Source organism: Schistocerca gregaria, chromosome X (assembly GCF_023897955.1).
Source record: "Schistocerca gregaria isolate iqSchGreg1 chromosome X, iqSchGreg1.2, whole genome shotgun sequence".
In the NCBI taxonomy this organism is placed as follows: Eukaryota; Metazoa; Arthropoda; class Insecta; order Orthoptera; family Acrididae; genus Schistocerca; species Schistocerca gregaria.
The window spans coordinates 437,861,268-437,870,314 of record NC_064931.1 but is presented as its reverse complement, the minus strand read 5'-3'; the positions used below and the strand labels follow the sequence as shown (position 1 = coordinate 437,870,314).

General features: G+C 41.6%; 1 pseudogene; it reads right to left on the bottom strand.

Moving 5' to 3' along the window:
* Nucleotides 1-7,465: 7,465 nt before the first annotated feature.
* LOC126299905 (5S ribosomal RNA) lies at nt 7,466-7,583 on the bottom strand (annotated as a pseudogene).
* Nucleotides 7,584-9,047: the final 1,464 nt, after the last annotated feature.

The window sequence follows — 9,047 nt, the reverse complement described above, 5'->3', positions numbered from 1 at the left end:
ACACTACAGTCAGGTGCCTGAGTTGCAGTGATATAATTAATACTGAGATGCTGGTATGTGAAAAAAGTGAAACGCAGATAAATTTTATTGATTCCAAAGAAACAAGTTCACAGAGTAACGAAAAACTAGTTAGACTGCTGCATAAGTTATCTTGTAGGTATACAGATGGAGTGCAGCAATCGTTCGTTGATACACAGCCTGTTTACGTTCTTTGCCAGCTTACACAGAGAAACAGAAGCCCTAAACACACCTCGTGAAAGGTGGAAACAAGAAAAATCTAAAGGAATCAAACTTCGAGTTTACGTTATGTGCGGAGCGTGTTGGAATGTAGTTCATCAAATGAATATCCGAACGCTGTATTTTTCCGTGACCATCTGTACCATTAATTTTCCGAATCGTATGTAAGTGTTCTCAGATATTTCTGTGTCTTTTATGAGTAACTGCCATGTCTGTTTTCGACAGTTACTCAATAATCTCAGACACTGACTCCTAAAAATACCCCACTTCACTTTACTATCTCTTAGTCCATGAAACCATATTTTCCACATCTTCTTGCGGTGATGACAGCCTTATTACCATAAACAGCTTGTGAATAAAATTTAATGTTAGTATTGTGTAGCTTGGATTACAAATTCCTCAACAAAACATGCATGCTTGCTGCGTGACAATTTTTTATAACGTAGTACAAGCAAACACAATACCATTTTCGCCTCATGCTTGTAATGGGTAAATATAAAAGTAAAAGTTAGCCCTTAGAAACACATGTTCAGATGTTTAGTGTGGCACAGGACAATCCCTTAAGGACAACTCTAATTATCAACTTTAACCCACAGTTGCTTCACATCTGTTGACTTTTCTTGTCCATGTGGCAGTACACATGAACAAGTAACGCGAGAATAAAGAGCATAGTTTTAAAATGCAAAATCAGATCGAAATTATGGGTGTAGTACACGGATAATATCAGACTAAAATTACCAAAGTAATCTAATTTATGGATTCTTCCGTTACTTCTTTGTAGAACATTTACATAATTAAAGTTGCATAATAAGTACACTTTTTTTGCTCTACTGGTGTTCGTTTATTTCAAACCAGTTTTCGGCTTATTAGGCCATCTTCAGGAAACAGTTGACTAGAGACCAAACATTATAAGCAAAGATACAATCACTTGCATAGAGTGTTGCGCGATGAACTTTTTCTTAACGTTGGAACTACACTTTAGACAATGGACAATGTTAAGCACAATAAATAAATTACACAATATTACAGGTCAAATAATTATAGTTCTAAATTTTGTGAGGCCTTTACATTGGCTGAGAACCTGTTAAACTTAGCACTCTTGCACAAACTTGTTTTTTTAACTTTGTTCTAAACTTTAGGAAATTGACGCTATGGTGCACAATACTTAAGTTACATTAACTTACAGTATTACTTCTAAATCTACATTCATACTCCGCAAATCACCTGACGGTGTGTAGCGGAGGGTACCTTGAGTACCTCTATCGGTTCTCCCTTCTATTCCAGTCTCGTATTGTTCGTGGAAAGAAAGATTGTCGGTATGCCTCTGTGTGGGCTCTAATCTTTCAGATTTTATCTTCATGATCTCTTCGCGAATATACGTTGGGGGGGGGGGGGAGGGGGGAGCAGTATACTGCTTGAATCCTCGGTGAAGGTATGTTCTCGAAACTTCAACAAAAGCCCGTACCGAGCTACTGAGCGTCTCTCTTGCAGAGACGTCCACTGAAGTTTATCTATCATCTCCGTAACGCTTTCGCGATTACGAAATGATACTGTAACGAACCGCGCTGCTCTCCGTTGGATCTTCTCTTATCTCTTCTGTCAACCCTATATGATACTGATCCCACACCGGTGAGCAGTATTCAAGCAGTGGGCGAACAAGTGTAGTGTAACCTACTTCCTTTGTTTTCGGATTGCATTTCCTTACGATTCTTCCAATGAACCTCACTCTGGCATCTGCTTTACCGACGATAAATTTTATATGGTCATTCCATTTTAAGTCACTTCTAATGCCTACTCCCAGATAATTTATGGAATTAACTGCTTCCAGTTGCTGACCTGCTATATTGTAATTAAATGATAAAGGATCTTTATTTCTACGTATTCGCAGCACATTACACTTCTCTACATTGAGATTCGGTTGCTATTCCCTGCACCAGGCGTCAATCCGTTGCAGATCCTCCTACATTTCAGTACAATTTTGCATTGTTCCAACCCATCGATATACTACAGCATCATCCGCAAAAAGCCTCAGTGAACTTCCGATGTTATCCACAAGGTCATTTATATATATTGTGAATAGCAACGGTTCTACGACACTCCCCTGCGGCACACCTGAAATCACTCTTACTTCGGAAGACTTTTCTCCATTGAGAATGATATGCTGCGATCTGTTATTTAGGAACTCTTCAATCCAAGCACACAATTGGTCTGATAGTCCATATGCTCTTATTTTGTTCATTAAACGACTGTGGGGAACTGTATCAAACGCTTTGCGGAAGTCAAAAAACACGGCATCTACCTGGTAACCCGTGTCTATGGCCCTCTGAGCCTCGTGGACGAATAGCGCGAGCTGGGTTTCATACGACCGTCTTTTTAGAAACGCTTGCTCATTCCTACAGAGTAGATTTCTAGTCTCTAGAAAAGTCATTATACTCGAATATAATACGTGTTCCAAAATTCTGTGATATAGGTCTATAGTTCTGCACATCTGTTCGACGTCCCTTATGAAAACGGGGATGACCTGTGCCCTTTTCCAGTCTTTTGGAACGCTACGCTCTTCTAGAGACCTACGGTACACCGCTGCAAGAAGGGGAGCAAGTTCCTTTTCGTACCCTGTGTAAAATCGAACTGGTCTCCCATCAGGTCCAGCGGCCTTTCCTCTTTTGAACGATTTTAGTTGTTTTTCTATCCCCCTGTCATCTATTTCCATATCTACCATTTTGTCATCTGTGCGACAATCTAGAGAAGGAACTACAGTGCAGTCTTCCTCTGTGAAACAGCTTTGGAAACAGACATTTAGTATTTCGGCCTTTAGTCTGTGATCCACTGTTTCAGTACCATTTTGGTCACAGAGTGTCTGGACATTCTCTTTTGATCCACCTACCGCTTTGACATAAGACCAAAATATCTTAGGATTTTCTGCCAAGTCAGTTCATAGATCTTTACTTTGGAATTCGTTGGACACCTCTCGCATAGCCCATTTCGCTTCGTGTAATTTTTGTTTGTCTGCAAGGCTTTGGCTCTGTTTATGTTTGCTGTGAAATTCCCTTTGCTTCCGTAGTACGTTTCTAACTCAGTTGTTGTACCACAGTGGCTCTTTTCCATCTCTTACGGTCTTGCTTGGCACACACTCATCTAATGCATATTTGACGATGATTTTGAACTTTGTCCACTGATCCTCAACACTGTCCGTACTTGAGATAAAACTTTTGTGTTGAGCCGTCAAGTACTCTGAAATCTGCTTTTTGTCACTTACTAAACAGAAAAATTTTCCTACCTTTTTTAATATTTCTATTTGCGGCTGAATGATCGCTGATTCCCTGTTCTGCGTTAACTGTTTCAAATAGTTCGGGTCTGTTTGTCACCAGAAGGTCTAATATGTTATCGCCACGAGTCAATTCTCTGTTTAACTGCTCAAGGTAGCTTTCAGATAAAGCACTTCAAAACAATTCACTGCATTCCTAGTCGCTGCCACCTGGTATAAACGTTTAAGTCTCCCAGTCTATATCTGGTAAATTAAAATCTCCACTCAAAACTATAACATAGTAGTGAAATCTACTCGAAATATTTTCCACATTTTCCTTCAGGTATTCTGCCACAACAGCTGCTGAGCCAGGGGGCCTATAAAGACATCCAATTACCATGTATGAGCCAGCTTTAACCGGACCTTCATCGAAATTATTTCACATTTCGGATCTCCATCAATTTCCTTCGATACTATTGCACTTTTTATCGCTATAAACACGCCTCCCCCTTCATTGTCCAGCCGGTCTCTGTGGTACACATTCCAATCCGAGTTTTAGAATTTCATTACTGTTTACATCTGGTTTCAGCCAACTTTCCGTCCCTAGTACTATGTTGGCATTGTGACAGTTTATTAATAAGAGCAGTTCTGGGACCTTCCTATAGACGCTTCTGCAGTTTACTATTACCACATTAATATTGTCAATCCCTGTTGCGTTTTGCCCACTGCTAACTTGTCGCGTCTCAGGAGGGGTCTTGTCGGGCCTTGGGAGGGAATTCTCTAACCTAAAAGTACCACATATGCACTCCATACACACTCCGCTACCCTTGTAGCCGCTTCCTGTGTGTGTTGCACGCCTGACCTATTCAGGGGAACCCTACATTTCTCCACCCGACAGCGGAAGTCGAGAAATTTGCACACCAGAGCTCCGCAGAATCGTCTGAGTCTATAGTTTATGCCTTCCACTCGGCTCCAACTCAGAGGACCGCGATCGGTTCTGGGAACGACACTAAAAATAGTTAGCTCAGATTCCACCCCGCGAGAGAAGCTTTCCGCCTTCACCAACTCCGCCAACCGCCTGTATGAACTGAGGATGACCTCTGAACCCAGACGGCAGGAGTCATTGGTGCCGACATGAGCAACAATTTGCAATCGGGTGCACCCAGTGCTCTATACAGCCGCCGGCAGTGCCTCCTCCACATCTCGGATGAGACCCCCGGTAAGCAGACAGAGTGAACACTGGCCTTCTTCCCCGACCTTTCCGCTATTTTCATAAGGGGCTCCATCACCCGCCTAACATTGGAGCTCCTAATCACTAATAAACCCCTCCCCCCGTTTGCCTGTTCGGACTTTGCTGAAGGAGCGGCCACATGTCCACTCACAGGCAGCGCGGGCGATGCCACACGGCCAGCCTCCACATTGACCCTCCGCCTCGTGCAACGCGAACGCCGTTGAACGCTCCACTCCCTTTGGAGAGAGGGTGGGCCAACCGCGCCCGGTACCCGCGAAGATGTCTCGACAGCAGGGACAGTGGGTGAAGCATGTAACACCTGGGGTGTACCACGCGACGCACCAGACTCCCCGCTGCCGCTACACTCCGAGGCGGCAGCCTGAAGACGGCTGACCGCGGCCATCAGAACGTTCAGCTGTTCGCGAACAGTGGCCAGCTCCTCCTGCGTCCGTACACAGCAGTCACACATCCTATCCATCCTAAGGAATCAACAATTTACTGAAGAGAGTTAAGTAATCAACTTTTAACTAGACTGCTAATTCACTAAAGGCGGCTGATAGCTGACTAAACTGTGGTTACTAGACACTTCTTCTTGGAAACAATGAAAATAAGCACTAACTGTCTTTGGACTGTTTTCAAAACAAACACGAAATCTATGGAACACTATTACTAGTACTCGAAAATGAAAGCTTCCTAAAAGAAAAAAAACACACGGAAAAAGAAGTAACAAGTAAGAAAAACACAGCTAATAGTTAAATTTACGTAGATTGCTGCACAGGAGAGGTGAAGCAGACGGCAGGTTATATGATTACGATGCCATGGTTCGTGAGGTCGTGACATAGGTTGAGAACTATCTACGTCAGCACTAGTAACTTACAAACTATGACATCATAACCATACAACCTGTAATACTATAAGATTATGTAATTTGATTATTGTGTATAATTCTGCCCATTGCCTAAAGTTTAGTTTGCAGTGTTAAGAAACATGTTTGTTGCACAATACAAATGAAGAGCGCTCAGTTTAACAGTTTCTCAGTCGATGTCAAGGCATCACAAAATATAGCATTAGATCTGTTTAACCTGTCACATTGTGCAGTTTGAATATTTATTATGCTTAACATTGTCCATGGCGTAAAGCGTAATTTCTACGTTAAGAAACAAGTTTCTTTGCAAGGGACTGTATCTTTGCTCATAATGTTTGGTTACCTAGAAACTAGTGTCCCTTTCCCACGCTAGTCAGTTGTTTCATGAAGATGGAATAGTAAGCCGAAAATCAGTTAGAAATAAATAAAAATGAGTAGATAAAAAACAGTGTACTTGTTATTCAACATTAAGAATCAAAGTAATCGATAATTGTAATATTACTAGTAACTGTGGATTGACATTTGAAAAACATACGGAAATCCCTAAACGCGCAAGTTTAGTAAAATTATCAAGCAAGAGGCGAAACAAGAATATCTGTTTGTGGCAGCCAGCCGTTTGGTGTTGAGCAACTTTCCGTAAGTAGGGCTTAGCTTCGCTGAACTTCATCTGGGACAAGCAGCTACAAGGTCGCGCGGTCTCCGGCATTGGCACTGAGAGAACCGGCCTCAGCAACATTTTTCCGCCAACCTGACCTGCAAACTGTGGTCGAGTAAAACCCTGAGTAACTCCAGGAATACTGGTCTCCAGACTGGATATGAAAGCAGGAAGCCTACTAGCTCCAAAGCCGTCAACAAAGCAGCTTTGATTCGGTTCGCGTCCTCCGATTATGAGGTAAAAAGGAAGAGTTTACAATTCGAGTACAAATTAGGGCGTATAAATATGTCAGCACCAGGAAGTGATATATGTTATTCTTATGCCACGCTATCAGCGGAGTACTAGAGAAAGAGTGGTGAAAAACTTTATCCTTCGAGGCGAGGATTTGGAAGTTGGCCATTCACTCTTTCTTCTGTCCAGAGGAGAATTTAAGTCATAGACCGTAATAGACTCATAAAGTGAAACTCATATATTTTGTGTAATTTGGCCAACAGAAAGAAATACGTCGTAATACGACATTTTAAATTGAATGTTCTAGGCTAGCTGCTAATAGTTTTATTATAGTTGGTACAACAGGGCTGTTTCTGCAGTATTTCAATACTTATATATGGCTTTAATTGTAAATGTACACTTACGTCTAGCTGGACGAAACGCTAAGTATTGCATCAGTGATGAATTCTTTTGTCAAATGGTTCAAATGGCTCTGAGCGCTACGGGACTTAACTTCTGAAGTCATTAATCCACTAGAACTTAGAACTACTTAAACCTAACTAATCTAAGGACATCACACACATCAATGCCCGAGGCAGGATTCTAACCTGTGACCGTATCGGTCGCGCGGTGCCAGACTGTAGCGCCTAGAACCGCTCGCCCACCCCGTCCGGCGAATCCTTTTGTCGTTTGTTGATATTCTAATGATGGTAATATGAAGTCACCTAGTGATCTGAAAGTTAGCTCACAGTTCCCAATGATGCTGTATCTTTACAAAGTGGTTATATAAACTAGTCAGCGGTATTGTTTGCACTCAAAAAAGCACTCTGTCTTCAGGCCACGAGGGGCCTACCGGGACTATCCGACCGCCGTGTCATCCTCAGTGGAGGATGCGGATAGGAGGGGCTGACACCGCTGACACCGCTCTCCCGGCCGTTATGATGGTATTCTTGACCGAAGCCGCTACTATTTGGTCGAGTAGCTCCTCAATTGGCATCACGAGGCTGAGTGCACCCCGAAAAATGGCAACAGCGCAAGGCGGCCTGGATGGTCACCCATCCAAGTGACGACCACGCCCGACAGCGCTTAACTGCGGTGATCTCACGGGAACCGGTGTATCCACTGCGGCAAGGCCGTTGCCGGTATTGTTTGAGTTACAGATAATTTCGCTGTTTGTGTAAACTTTACTTGTTTATTTTTGATCTGTTGTCCCACTCCTGATTCAAAAATGGCTCTGAGCGCTATGGGACATCTGTGGTCATCAGTCCCCTAGAACTTAGAACTACTTAAACCTAACTAACCTAAGGACATCACACATATCCATGCCCGAGGCAGGATTCGAACCTACGACGTGGTTCCGGACTGCGCGCCTAGAACCGCTAGACCACCGCGGCCGGCCCACTCCTGAATGTCAATAAAATTTTCTAGGTAATATTTGTGTCGTTCGTTTAATATGATATGCAGATAATTTCCAATTCTCCCAGTATGTTCATGTCAAGTCCATTTTGTATTATTTGGATGATTTGAAGTGTAGTTTCGATTTGGTCGACTTTATGGTTTTGGTGTTTTGAATGCATGAAGATAATGGACTGATAACTATCATCATCTGTTGTATGTTTTCTAATTTTGATGTTAAAATTTCGCCCTGTTAGTCCCAAATAACATTTGTTACAATGTCACGTGTAATTCTGTATAAGCCTGGACTAGCGTATTCCGGTATTTTGATTCGTCTATAGTGTTTAGGTTGTTGGTTGTTGTGAATGTTAATTTTATGGGTGTATTTCTGTTGTACTGTTCATGTAGTTTTACAGTTGTACCCATGTAGACCGATGGTATGTATATGTGTTTTTGTGTGGTTGGGTTTCTCTTGTTAGTGCTGTATTAATGTGTACTGTTTGATTTATGGGTCTCGTTTTTTTCTTCGTACGATTAATGTACTATGTTTGAGTTCATATTGTTTTTTTTTAGACTATGTGTTGGAGTATACTTATATATTTCTGTATTTCTCGTTGCATTAGCACTAGATTTGCAATCCTATTAATAACTTAGTGAAAATAGGCGTATTTTGGGAGTTTCGATGACTGGAGTTGCAGTTGATTAGGGCATCTGTTGTAATTGGTTTTCTATAAATTTCAAAAGTGTGTTTGTTGTTAATGTTGGCAATTTTTCATTCTAGAAAGTTTATAGATTTATTTGTTTCTACTTTGACGGTAAATTCCATTTTCAGATGCAAGTTATTCAGTGCTTGGTGGATCATGTTGACGTCTAAATCGTTTGCGTCTATAAGTCTATAATAGTGTGTAATTTTGTTGGGAGTGGCGATTCAGAATTGAAATTTTTTTCCCAGTGTGTTAAGGAAAATCTCTCCTATTGTGGGGCCTATGTTGCTGCCCTCTGCCACTTAATTTGCTTGTGTATAGGCTTTCCATTAATTTCGGAATACTTTTGGGATAGAGTTAGTTGGAGAAGATGTGTTACTTAGTATATTCCTGTGATAGGTATTTTTCTATGTTATAGGAGGTCGCTTTCCATAATTTGAATGCCTTCTTGTACAGGAATGTTAATTTATAAGTTTGTGATATCAAATGAAATGAATTTCCTTTGT